Source organism: Crinia signifera, chromosome 5, assembly GCF_055691185.1.
Source record: "Crinia signifera chromosome 5, ASM5569118v1, whole genome shotgun sequence".
NCBI lineage: Eukaryota > Metazoa > Chordata > Amphibia > Anura > Myobatrachidae > Crinia > Crinia signifera.
Genome location: NC_139221.1, coordinates 241,239,614 through 241,254,625, shown reverse-complemented (window position 1 = coordinate 241,254,625; position 15,012 = coordinate 241,239,614). Strand labels below are relative to the sequence as shown.

Sequence of the window (15,012 nt, the reverse complement as noted above, 5' to 3'; positions counted from 1 at the left end):
TCTCTCACCATACACACTGAGCAAACACCCAATGTTTATGGACCTTAACTTGCTTAAATGAAATGGTCAGTATTAGTCTTTGATTAGCAAAAAAGTGATTGATTCTTGGCTTTGCAATTGCAACTGTAACCAACTGCCCACATGCTCCAGTATAAGAAGGAAAGGAGGGGAGGTATCCAGGAACTAGTCGAGGACGTGAGTACCCTGGACCTGCCACACACCACTCCCACAAAGACGATATTGGCGGGAGTCTGCCGGCAGACACCCCCTCATCCTACCCTGTAAGAAGGTAAAATGCAATTGCAAAGCCAAGAATCAATCACATTTTTGCTAATCAGAGACTAAAACAACAGCGCCTCCAAAACGGTACCCAAAGACAGTGTCAGTCTATGTAAGTCATCCCTTTTCCCATACTCACCCATTGTTGTGTGTGTACATTGTAAATTGTAAATAGTTAGGTAATCTTTCATAATTTGATACCTGAGATTTGCATATTACTTTAAAATTACTGTATAACTGAATGCTCAAACGACACAAATAGCCTTGATCAGAAGGCCAGACACTGTACTATGCCAATTTGGTATGTTTGTTTTTATTGTTTATAAATAAATGTTTACATATTTACGCTATGCGGAGCATTTCATTTTAATCCGAGGTACAGTATATGAAGATCGGAAACGGAGTACTTGATATTGGAGCATCAGACAATACCATATGAAATATCTTGTGGGCTAAGTTAAGGCACACTTCTGGTATGGAGCATATATATTGGTCTGGGATAAAATATTTATTGTTCTTTCCTAGCAATATCTACACCATGAAAAGTGCGATTGTCTTGTTTTTTTCTTTGAGGTACTTCATCCCTACAGTATTCATCAGCATCGAATACGACATCTACATTGCCTACTATGCCATATCCCAATTGGGAGCGCCTTACCAAAATCTTTTTAATTTGTTTTGCTTACTACTGTCTGGATAGTGTGGTGTCTATCTTTTGAGATGGGGCTGCACCCTTTGTCTAGAACGCAGGTTCTCTACTCCTGTTTTGCATATTTTAGATATACAGTGCTCTCTCACTGTTAAACGTTTTATTTGTGTAAATGTTATGTTGAAATAAACCACTTCTAAATCACCAGAAATAGTGAAAGTGTTTATTCATAGTCTATAATTGTAAATAGAATAACAGAATATATCTATATTTATAATTATATTAATAATATACTGACGGAACAGTGAGTTCAAGCGCAGGGTGACACTGTAAAAGGTGTAAACTCTAAACCCCCTACCGTTACAGGTGGCCGAACTCGGTTCCACCCCGTTCCCCCTCACTTTAACTCCTGCCTATACCCAATACTCCACTAGCAACAAGTGAATTTAGTCATGCATTAACTTGAACAGAAGTTCTTTACAGACAAACATAGGCCCTTATTCTGGTTTGCACGGTAAGCTGCATGAGAATGGATTCTTCTGTAGCGAGGGGACGAAGACAGGTCGGTTGGCTTACGTCCTGTGACGTGAGCCATACGCCCCCGGCAGACATAGTCGCACCAGCGTATCCATGGGAACACCCAGCGTTTATATGGGAACACCCATAAAACGCTGGCCGTTACCATTGAAGACCCCAGTCAAATCCAGACCCCGACGCAAGTCCCTGATGCCATTCCCAAAGGGGACCTGCACATGCACATAATATACCATGCCCATGCTCAGACATCGGAACGGGCCTGAATTTAGCCCCGTACAATTAAACCAGAATAAGGGCCATAGTCCCATGGAATTTGGTCAGTAAAAATTTGCATATATTTTCCTTTCCATGGGGTATAATTGTGCAGCTGTGAATATGGGCAATTGGTACTTTTTTCCTAGCACGGCGCCCATCACATTGTATACCATAAGACTAAATATGGTATGCGATGCGATGCTGCGCGATGTTGTACAATAAAAAATTGTATGGCATTGTATGCCATACAATGGCATACAATGCGATGGTATACGATTTTTTATTGTACAACCACCCAGATGGGTCCTTACAATGTTAAATGCCCCCCCACTATCAATGCCCAACCCCACTATCCACATCGGCGTGGAGTTGATTTTATACAGTGTGTCGAGCGGACGCGGAATACATGTAAAGTCATACGCGTCCCCTCGCGGGGCTTGCTACGCTCGCCACACTTCGGGCTCGGTGGCTCGCTGCGCTCGCCACACTATTTAATATCATCTCCACGGCGACATGGATAGTGGCACGGGTATGAAAAGGTCGGAGGACGCGTACCGCTGCGCTAGCCACGCTTCGGGTTCGCGTTGATAGTGGGGGTGCATTTAACATTGAAAGCACCCATTACGGTGCTTATACAATAAAAAATCGTATTGCGGCTGCTTTTAACATTGTAAGCACCCATTAGGGTGCTTATACAATAAAAAATCGTATCGCATAGCATGCATCGTATGCGGCTATATGACATGCAATGCGATGCGATGAAAAAATTGGGCGCCGTGCTAGGAAACAAGTACCGGGCAATTCAATTAAGCGTAATGGTTCATAGCGTCTGAGTTAATCAATTAGTTGCACTGTAAACCGACAGCGAGATCTCTGCTCGCACCTTCCTGAGACGCCAGCAGAAATCGGACTAAACAATGATACTATGCACTTTTATAGGTTATGTATTACGTGTAACAATTTTTTTATTTCCATGCAAAAGTCTGATGGACTTAGCCAGCAGGAGTTCATGAATGCCTTTCTCATTTAAACATAGGGTAAATGATTGGACTATGAGTGCAAATGTGCCAACTACTCAGTAGAACTTTGTTCACAATATTGGGTGGATGGACTACAAGAACATAAAATGAGGAACGTGATCAAACCATCTAAACAGAACAGGAAGTCAGGAGAAGAAGTTTCCCATAACAATCAATCAAATATTTGAATGCCTAGATATATATATACTAGAAATATATGTTGAATCTGATTAGTTGTGTGTCCATTGAAGAAGCTTGCAAACATCCAAACAATATGGAAAATGAAGTCATTAAGTGCACTTATTATGTATTGCTTCACCTAGACAGCAATAGTCATATAATCTGCAGTAGCCAAGCTTAGGTTACTACTTAGATCAGGCTATGGCCCTCAAGCTGTTGTGATACTACACATCCCATCATGCCTTGCCACATTTTTGCTATTAGGGAATGATAAAACTATGGCAAGGCATGATGGGACTTGTAGTATCAAAACAGCTGGAGGCAGGGCCGGCTCTACCATTAGGCAGCTTTAGGCATCTGCCTAGGGCGCCAGGATCTGGGGGGGGGGGGGGGGGGGGCACCACCAAGTCTGCTTATCAAAAAATCAGGGATGTCTATGAGGATTCTTGATGTACTTATTGCAGGTGGCGGCTGTGGAACTTCTAAGACCTCACCTCCATACTTCCCTACTTTGATGGCCCTCCTCCTTGTACTCTGTTGTGGGTGGCAAAGGGGACCTTCCGGGAAAGCAGGGGATTTGCCCACATTCCCCAGGTACTGGGAGGACCACACAATTTTTGGGAGCCTCTCTTTTTCCCCCAGAATGTATGCCTTAAGGGTATGGAAAGTGGGTATTTGTGGCAGTATGTGGGGGGAGTAGGTTGAAGTTTGCCTAGGGTGCTGAGAAGCCTTGCACCGGCCCTGGCTGGAGGGCCAGGAAATTAAAAAAAGGTAGCTACACCAACTGCCAGTGAGTTCCAAACAGAGATGTGAGGCAGCATTTGGGATGGCAGTTAGTGTAGCTCCGTCCCCTATTTGAATTTTGGACTGTTCTAGAGCCCCACCTCCGGAGCCACACGTGATTAGCCAGTCTTCTTCTGCCTCATACTGTAACTACTCACAAACACATAGATCTCTTCAGCTGAAGCTTTGATTAGCTGTTACTAGTTTATTTATATGATAGTGTAGTAACAAAGTGTTCTGGACCACAGATTTGCCTTAGACTGGAATGTCCGACTACAGGATTCTTCACAGAAGAGCACGTACAATTACTGATTAATCCATTATGAGCACAGCATGCAAAATCCAAGCAAAAACAAAATGATGTCCAAGTTTAACTCTGTACATGCTAATTCACTTCTGAGCAAAGCACTTCACAAATGTCTGACCTAATATATATACAATATATGTTAGGTGGCTGGCCTGTCCCAAAGCAAAGAAATGGGAAACATGAATATGAACTTCTGACATGTAGGCAATCAAATACACTATATACTGCATAAATGCAAAATATATTATAAACATTCTTTGTTAAGTGAACAAAATATATTAATAAGATTAACAAAATTAAAAAATTTCTACTAAAGCTGTTTAGATGACTAACCCTATAATTCCTGGCGAAAAAAGAAGTAGACTGTCTGCAGCAATAACAATGGTGAAACCTGATAGTATTGATATTGGACCTTGAGATGATTCACCTTTATTTTCTTGTCATCTCTACAGTATGTTTTGTTCAACTATAATAAAGTCAGAAAAAGAATTGAGTTGTTATACTCTTACCAAGGGGAAATGAATCGAGTCTATGACCCATATCTGTGTAATAGCTACCAGAATAAAATAAAAATAAAAAAAATAAATAGAAATGCTAACTGTAGCTTCCCTGAGGAAGATTTATAACGTAATACATATGCTGGTTCCAAAAGGATTTAACACCTAGTATATACAGTGAGCTTGCATTGCATGTTTTAGTCTGCTTTCACAGGATTTGTGTATGGTGGAGTCAACAGAACTTGATCGACAGTCACTTGGTCGACACATGAAAGATCGGCAAGGTAGTTATGTTGACAAAAGCATTATGTCAACATACAAACAGGTGGACATGGAACAGGTGGACATGGAACAGGTGGACATGGAACAGGTCGACATGGAACAGGTCGACATGGAACAGGTGGACATGGAACAGGTCGACATGAGTTTTTCATGTTTTACTTTATGACTTAAGTCGACATGGGCACTGTATAAGTGTACCGTGTCCCCTCGCATGGTTCGCCATGCTTCAAGCATGGTGCCTTGCTTCGCTCGGCACACTATTATTGTGATCTTTTCCATGTCGACCAAATGCTTGAGTCGACTGAATGGCTAGACCTATTTCATGTATCGATCTAGTGACTGACGACCTATAGTGGTCGACCTAATGCTTGTAGACCTAGTAAACATAAGGCACATAAGGCCTGATAGGTTGATCTATGAGCAACACCACCAGAATACATATCTTCAGAAGATAAAGTGCTGGGCACGATGTAGACAATTGAATAGATGCGGGCACTCATTCCTGCTAAGTTGTGGATTGGTATCATGACCAAAGATTGATTTTATGCTGAGGAAGAACACATTTGAATTTACGAACTAAAAGCCAAATGTAAAAGGGTACTAGAATCCGAAAGTCAGAGATTATGGGAGAGTTTTCCCATTTATTTAAAGCGGCAATCATTTACACTGAAAAAACTGGTGGATTTTGCCATGTAATTGATTGCCGCTTAAAGAATAAATGGGAAAATTCTTCCAAAATCTTTCACTTTCTTATTCTTACACCCGATTACATTTGCCCCTAAATAACTTTATTAGTAAAAATGTGTTTTAACCCTGTAAAACCAACATCAATTAAGATTTTAATTGACCTGGAATTGATAAAAATCTATTAAAATCGACTATTTGGTAAGTATAACCCTATGAGGAAGATGCATCAAACCTCCTAAACAGAACAGGAGGTGCCTCACTTGCTTAGGGCGAGATGTACTAAGCCTTGAAAAGTGATAAAATGGAGAGAGATAAACCACCAACCAATCAGCTCCTACCTCTAATTTTTCAATCACAGCCTGTGACATGGCAGCTGATTTGCTGGTGGCTTATAACTCTCCATTTTATCACTTTTCTGGCTTAATATATCTGGCCTTTAGTGGGAAATATACCACTGCTAATCCCATGCATCTTCCCCTCACCCTGATCGGTTACCCTACTTGTTAAACACTTGTCCACCAAAGTACCCACAAGACCAAGTGATTATGTAGATGAATGTAATAGTACTACGCAATTACTCAAACATGTTTTAGTCATAGGTTAAAAAAAATTCGGTTGGGGTGGGGGGGGGGGGGGGGGGGGGGGGAGAGGGAGATGATGCAGTGGTACTGTATGTAGTATCCAGAATATAAATATATAATCCATCTATATTGCTGTAAAATTGGTGCAATAATACAATACATTAATCTAAACAAATGATTAAGTATTACCCTGAATTACCTCAATAAACAAGATGTTAATCGTGATGGTACATTTTACACCTGACTGTCCAGCGTGACGGAACCTATGTTTCTGTAACTTTTGTCCCCACTGTACTACACATGGTACATATATAGTAATACTGGAGGAAAATGTTTAAGACAGTGTTGGTATCCATTGAAGGCAGTAGAGAGGCTGGCTGGTCCGGTTACTTTTCAAGGGGCATGGCCTAATTGTGGGAGGCATGGGCATGCACCCATAGTATAAAATACAGAACAAATAGTACTTTAAGCACCTCCCTGGCCACACTGCAGCCCAGCATACAGCAGCATGTGCAGGGATGAGAAGAGCTGCAGCAGCTAATGCTGCCAGGTAACAGGGGCCCCACTGGACCTTCCATCAGACCTGGGCCTGGGTAATTAGTAGTACCCCCATGCCTCTCTCAGTGCCACTGGATCCATTTCCAATCAGTTTCTAAGTGTCATTGAATTGAAAATAAAAGCATCTGATAGGTCTTGTTGCTATGTATTAACGAACATTTTTACGCTGGTACCTGTGAATCAGTTTTCAGAAATGTTTCCTAGTACAAACAATAAGCTGCGGAGAACTGCTGTGCTGGCTTGCAGGCCCTACAGAGCTGACTACCTGGCAATACCACTGCATTTATAATGGAGTACAAAATAATTCCAGCACTGGCATTGTACCAATCTTAAAGCAATATAATATGCATGCTGGAAGATGTTTTAATCTGGACAGCAACTTTACATCTGATGTAAATCACAGGCAGTAAATTCCACGCTGCAGCTGTTTGACACAGTTCCTTGATGTGGTAGCACTCCTAGAAACAGCCACAAGTCAGGAAGCATGACGTTTCCCCACCAGTGTATGCACAGGCTTCATGTAACCATTTACACATGTCGCTGCAAGCTCCAAGCTGTCTCTGATCCCAAATGGGACTGCCAACTAGACTTCCAAAACCAACTTCCTAGAAACCCATTACTAAAGCAGTCATCGTGTATACTTGTATACAAACACTTCCAAGTAAGATTGCATGCTTTTGGATATGCAGCGGATCAGGCAGCTTTATTGCTATTACATAATACAGCGTACACCATCAAGCCATTGTACTCTTATTTCAAAACCTAAAAGGGATGATGTATCAAAATTTTAAAAAGGAAAAGTTGGATATGCAGTAAAACGGTAAAGTTGCCCGTAGAAACCAATCAGCTGCTATCATTTTATAGACTGTGCTAGGTGAATGATAGGCAGAAACTATGAACAACTCCTCCACTTTAGAATCTTACAAAAACAGACTCAATACTTTCCTGTTTACTCAAGCATTTCCGTTATTCCTTTTAAGTATAGTTTATGAAAAACTTGTCTGTACTTCATTGTTCCTGTACTGTATTACATTCATTCTATCTGTTAAGCGTCTTGTGTCCTATTGGAGAAAGAGCACTACAGTATATAAATAAAATTATAATTATTGTTAGATAGAAACCAAATAATTAAGGTTGAAAAATACGTAAATCCATCGAGTTCAACCTATTATTATTCATATGATTACTTCATCTCTCTAGAAGGTATGATGTCCCCTAAAATGAGTTGCAGTTATATTTTAAACCTACCATCAAACACACATTAATGACGGTTCCCATTTATTTATTTCGAAACCATAAATAACCATACAGGTTATATCATGTGACAAAGATGAATCAGATTCTATTATACTAAAACTTCATCATTTGTTCACAATTGGTTCTATAATATTTTAGTCTATAATTAGCTCTTAAACTATAAGTAGGAATGTTAATTGTCAAGAAGATGTTAATATTCTTCTATGTTTAGCTAAGTTGTAGCTCAACAATGTTTCAAACTTAACCAAACTCACTAAATGAAAACACATTTAAACGAAAACTTCATCAATTCACACATATGAAAAAGATAAACTGGGAATTTATACTTAAATTTGCATAGCTGTTTCTGCATCTCCGGAATTGATCTTTATTTAAAGAGAACAAAGTATATTTTATGGGGGCAACTCATATGGGCATGAGGTGTAGCAAGGTAAAAAAAACCTTGAGGACCTTGGGGCCAATTTTGGATTTTCATGGGTATGCATGCTCCCGATACCTTTGGTATCCAATTAAAAAACAAAGGTTGTGGGGTTTTCAGCTCTGATACCCCACAATGTGAGTAAATCAAATAAACAAATAAAACTTAAATCATCATGTCTCAATTTTCTGTCTTGTAATTGAATTACATTTAAAATTTTTATATTTGCCTACAAAAGTTTCATGGGCTTAGCCAGCAGGAGTTCATGAATGCCTTTAATTTTTATCTCATTTTGGCAAAGGATTAGACTACAACCTCAAATTTGTCAACTAGTAAACAAAACTTCATTCAAAATATTGGGTCGGTGCTCATGTGCCCATGTTCTGCAATGACATGATTCACTGCGAAACATGCCATCAAGCCACTTAATAGTTCATATCACTGGGGAAATAGTATGCATGCATTGTATGCAACCCACTATTGTATGCAACCCAGTGTTGTGGAAGTCCTGCAATGAGCAGTGATCAAGTGTTGGTTCCTAGTTTGGCCTAGATGATCAAGTGTTGGTTCCTAGTTTGGCCTAGATGGACGTCCCAGAATTAAGTAGTCCCAGGTACCACTTAAATGGCTGTGTGGAGGAGGCGTTCGTCCTGTGTGTAGCGCTGTAGGATGAACAGTGGTGGGTGCTGGCAGTATCGTGTAACACTGACGCATTTCACTGCAGTTGTTGCTGTACAGTAAAACGCATCAATGTTACATGGTATTTTCAGCACCCGCTACCACCGCCTTCAAGGTGTCCAGCCCAGCCCTGGGCTCTTAGGACAACAGATAGAAAGAACCACCCTCGAACGCAGCAGTTCATGTATGTGGACACCTCAATGAGGGTCACCACCTTCAGAAAACAATGGTGCACGAAAGAGGTGGATATACATAAGCTTAAAAAATATATATAACGGTATAGTATGTACACACTGGTGTCCAATGTTTTTGTACAACCCCATATCAACGGCTACGTTTGGTGATTGTGTATCCCACTCACATCGATGAGAGGCTCAGCAAACTCATAAAGGTATCTTCACGGTATTCGTACCCAGATTCACAGCAAAGAAAATGAAGTCAAGCATATAAAGGTTTTTTTTTAGAAGATCATTCCTGTTGAAGAATAAGTGTACCCCTACTCACTGTTAATGTTCGTACTGAACTACCATAAAGGTGTTTTTCAAACATTCATGAGGCCGTGTCTCTGAAAAGCTTAATTGCACATTTAAAACACCCACACACAGGAGATAGACCTGGGAGATGTAATTAAGACTGAGTGGATGAAGTCCGGATGAAGGTGTGACCAAGCCAAGACCCTCTTCAGAGGTGACACCTTAGTATTTGCTTTATTATCTTTTGTGTATAATGTTTTTAGACTTCATGTTGTCATTAGACATGCCAGCTATAATAACTATACTAATCTAGATGGCTACATAATTTAAATGCTTCTTACTACCTGAAAGGTTTAACTAGGGTATACAGCAACATCAAATTATTTAAGCTAACACTTTAATTATGTAGTGAAAATACGATTTCAAAATTTTAAAATGACTTACCATTAATATTTTAATTTTAAACATATTTAAGAACAAAATTTCAACTGAAACACATGTGAACTCAATGTTGATGGATTTTCCAGAATGTGTCTAATAAATACACGGAGAGGTGTCAGCTCTGAGAACCCCAAACTTTGGACATTAGGTTTTTTTATCTAGTAATACAATAATATGATTACAGTACAGTATGTGCAATGGAGTAATAACAGAGGTTTACTAGAATGTGATGCAGTTAGATACAGGGGTGGTTCCCCTAGCTGAGATACTCTCCAATGATACTCAGTACAAGCAGTCAGATTGGAGGATCTCCTCTGATACCCAATGCTCAGCAGCTACATGGGAACAATATCATCATAGGAGACTGTGATGTCTGTACTGGATAAAGCATGGAGATTGTCACCTGAATATGGAAGGCCTAATACAGCAATTCATCCCTGTTTATATACAACTGGCTGCAAGGGGATGTGATCATCTAAAGTGGATACAAGATCTCTAGTAAGCAAATCATCTGCTAATAAATATGTCTTATAAATGTATAACAGGACTCATTGGGGACAAACAGACACCAGAAATGTTAGAAAAGTCACTTTGGTTTGGGCGCAATAACAAAAATAATAATATTAAATGTGCCCCCCTGATCTCCCATCACTTTAAATTGGAGATTAGGCTAGCAAAAACAATTGAATCAACCCCTTTGAGGTATATAATATTGAATGCAATAAAATGTTGATATCACCTACAGGGCAGTAGAGAGTCTGACCCGGCCTGGTTAATTTTTAGGGGTTATGGCCTAATCACCTGAGGTGTGGCCATGTACCTTTAGAATAAAATAAAGAGAAAAGAGTAATTAAGCACCTCCCTGGCCACACTGCAGCCGGCACATAGTAGCATCTGCTGGGTTAAGAAAAGCTGCTGATGGAGAGCTGGGCTCCTCCATCAGACCGGGCCCGGGTAACTAGTACCACCCCCCCCCCTCCTCTCTCTCTCAGCGCCACTGATCACCTGATAGTTGGGAAGCTTACCATCAAAATATTTAAAAATCAACGGAGTCGATTTCAAAACATCAACTGCAATTAAATCACCTGATTGCAGATCCAGATTAAAGGCGTGTACAGTGCCAATGAGCCCCAGGGCCGCCTTTCAGGAGTCCAGGAAAGCTCTAGTGCACATTTGCAAGTCTCCCAGACATGCCATATGTTACACGTGGGATATCCAGCAGTTAGGGAGACATTTTGAATGTAGAATTGTTACACAGTAACATCACTGAGGCACTTGTACATCTTAATGCTTTTATGCAGTGTTTGCAGCTACACAAAGCAATAAGTTAACAATGAATCTAAAAACAATGTAAATCCTTGCCTGCCAGCTGTATGCTGCAGTCCCATGTGGGTGCGATGTGGAGGAACATACATCTAATATTTCATTCAGCATACAGAGTTATACAATTCATATATATATATATATATGTATGTATATATATATATATATATATATATGTATATATATATATATGTATATATATATATATATATATATATATATATATATATATATATATATATATATATATATATATATATATATATATATATATATACAAATATCCAAAATAATCCAAAATCCAGAAATGTTCTCGGTCTTACCATCCGGTGGATCAATGTACACAAACGTTATTTTATGCATAAAATGATTATGGATAATGTATATAATCACCTCCAGGCTACGTGTATAAACTGTATATGAAACATAAATGCTTTTCATGTTTTGACTTGGGCCCTATCCACAAGATATCTCATCATGGTATGCAAATATTACAGAAAACTTCTTTCGCATATGGGAGACTCAACCTGTATATTAGAGATTTGTTTTCTATCCCACACATTCTTCTTTTGCAATAACTGTTCTGAAGTTGGATCTATTTATTCTACATTGCCCTAAACACGGTGCCATCTCTCTATGGTTTTACAATGACCTATGTTGGCATCCTTATAGAATGTCTGCAACATATTAACTTTTAGATCCTCCTCTGAAGCACTGTAAAGACTATTACAATCTCCCCATTCACTTGCACACAGCCTATTCTTCCCAAGTCTTTTTTCTTTCCTCTTAGCAGCCGGAGTTACTCAATCTGCTGCTGCTGCAGTCCAGTTCCTCTCTTGCCACTCTCATTCCAGAACGCCATTATACAAATTTCCCATCTGGCAACAGAAACTGTAAAAATGACAAGCTAAGCTGGGTTGTAATTGAGAAATATAATTGCAGACGTAACGGTGACAGTGACTTTACATTCAGTAACCCTTCAAAGCGGTCTGTCCCACAGCAGCACAGAAGTAATAAAAGCCCACATTTACACATGCAGATCGAATCCCCCTGCACGTACCTGTCTAGTGCTCTGTCAGCGCTCCCATGCACATTTGGCATTTGTCCTCACAGGCTGAGTGTCAGCCCAGCAGCACAAGACAGTCTTTCTCCAGGCTCAGCTCTGTTCTGTCTGCCTTATATTCACTTTTAATCCAGACTCGCTGCAGTCCTGACTTATACAGTGATTACTTTATTTTTTTCTGTGAACATTTTCTTAAAGAAACAGTAAGTTTTGATTTAAGTTGATTCGAAATAAGAGAGGAATGTTGCATCCAGCCCTCACTATTTACAGCTAATAAACCAGTGAAGGGATTATTTTAAGTTATTTTTTGCAAGCAGTCTACATATCAGTGATGTAGGCAAGGGCGGGCAATTGCAGCCTGGTGGGTAAGCCCAATCAGCTGTTGTATGAACTGGGCAACACTTGCTGATGTCCTTACCAGCTGACCTTTTACTATGAAGCATGCTCAGGGACAACTGTCGCACTGTAACACATTTGGTGTCACACTTGTTTTTTTTTTCTATAAACTGTGTCCCTGTGGCGAGCTAGAACATTTATTATTGGTGGCAGAGAAGCCCAATGGTTAGCATGGTTTCTCTGCAGCCCCTAAAGACATAGAGCACATACAGAACATAGATTGGCTGTGTATGCTCCCACATAGAAACTTATTCTGGTTTCTTTCGCTCATATGCAAAGTCGCACCCTTGCGAGTGAACCAGATCCCGGCTTGCAAACGGTGGTACGCCGGCCCACCATTCTCAATGCGCGTACTTTCGCACTGGTTGGGAATGGATATTTTACATAAACATCCATTCGCAGCCTGCGGGGTAACGCCCACATCATTCAATGGTTGGCGACCATGGAATGATGTGGAACATGCACGCAGATCTAAGGTTGCTCAGAGCAACCTTAGATCTGCGTGCAGATTCAGAGGGAAGTGGGCGGGAAGCTGACATCCGCCCCCCGCACCAGCGTCATTGGCCCATTACCATGAGAAGGCCCAGCGTTTTCATGGGAACGCCCATAAAATGCTGGGTATTTCCATATGGTAATGGGCCGACCTGCCGCCCTCACCGCCCTCTGTTCGCAAGTTTGTTCACCGTGGACACACGCATCCAGCACATGCGCAAAGAGAAATATCGGCCCTATGCGAATGCGCACGGCCTTGTGAATGGACCAGAATAAGGTCCATAGTGTGTGCATAAATATTAGCCTGTATGCACCTTGGTGTGCACCCGCCTCTCTTGATTTCCTACATGCCATTATCCGTATTCACTTTCACCAATCATGTACTTGGTGCAAATAATGATACAGTAAGCCTCGAAACAGGCACTTTAAAATGTATTCTAAATACTCTAATACATTTATTATTAGAAACTCTGTGTAGCAGTTGGGTCAACACAATGACCTTTGCCTATACAAATTTTATTTTATCTCTATTCATGTGACCCCGTGTAGATAAAAAAAGAAAAAGAAAAAGATATAAAAGTATATCTAGGCGCAACGCGGTGGGCTGTTTTGTCAAGCAGCTGTAACTATAAAGGGGATGTCACTCCCCAGTAAGCAAAACAGAAAAAAAACAGGTAAGTAACTGCGCTATACATTAAGTGATAGTTAAACAATGAATATTTAATAAAACACTAATACATTAAAACCACATTTTACTAAGAAATGTTCAGTTAAAAGTCACCGATGTTCGTTCCTTATAATGTCCTGGGGGTGATGGCCCAATTTGATATTCCTCAAGGTGTGTTTGCCCAAATCTCCTTTGTTAAATACTGCACTGTGCGTTGAGGATAGTACGCCCTTCCTCCATGGGGCTGGCATTGCAATATGAGATTAAAAGTGATGGCTCCATGCCGTTGAGGTGTATTGCCAGTTAGAACTGACATGCCCTCCTCCCCGGAACCTGCTACTGGAGTGGACAAAGTTTAGATGATATCCACTCATGTGCAGGGCAGGAATTGTGTCTGAATCCGGTATTGGTAAGACAAAAAGGAATCCAGACAATAACAAAAATACCAAAAAAAGTAGAACCCAGAACTGGTCCAAAAAATAAACTGGGTGATGTATAAAAAGTCCAAAGCAGGTGGGCACACTGATTTGTGGATATCTGTCTGATTGCAGGTTGATAGGCAGGTAGAGAATGTTGCCTAGATGCTCTGATTGCGTGACCACTACCTGCACCTGCCCGAAGTCCCCTAGAATTGTGGGACCCTGGGCAGCTGCATAGTTATCCTATACATTTAGGATGACCTTGCTTAGGGGTACTGCAAGTGATTTGCAGGGTCCGGTCTTCACATGTGCAGAATGGGTCATCCACATACTGTATGCGCCGCCACCCACCACCACCATTGGAGTTGTAGACAAACTATCAGGCATTCATACAATGCTGAATCAGGCCCCTCATCTCCATGGCCTCACATTCAGGAGGCACAAAAACGACTCATTTGCACGACTGTCTCTTTAAGCAGAGACTGAGCGACTACAAATATACAGGCATAGTGCCAAAGTCTATTCTATGAAGATAATTTCTTTTAATCCTCCCTCTGATTTCACAGGGCTCCATTATTTTTGCTGATTCTTCATTTTCAACTGTCAGGATTGAACTCTCCAATGCTCCCATTTACAATTTTGGTGATTTTTTTTTTTTTTTTTAATGCAGCTGAAGACAAATGAAATGAAGCAAGCAGAATTTATTAGGCATTCCACGCCAATGATTATTCATGTATTTGCAGCGCTAAAGCCATTCTTTCCTTATATTGG

The 15,012-nt window shown here is 40.5% G+C and overlaps 1 protein-coding gene across 2 annotated transcripts in view; it reads right to left on the bottom strand.

Moving 5' to 3' along the window:
- THRB (thyroid hormone receptor beta) overlaps nt 1-15,012 on the bottom strand; it is a 336,652-nt gene that overhangs the window by 197,814 nt on the left and 123,826 nt on the right. The window contains exon 1 of one of the 2 annotated variants that reach the window (XM_083188737.1): nt 12,265-12,419. The exons of the other annotated variant lie outside the window; for it this stretch is intronic. The gene's annotated coding sequence lies outside the window, so the exon portion shown is untranslated. Of the gene's footprint in view, nt 1-12,264; nt 12,420-15,012 lie in introns of those variants that run through there. 2 annotated transcript variants of the gene reach the window in all.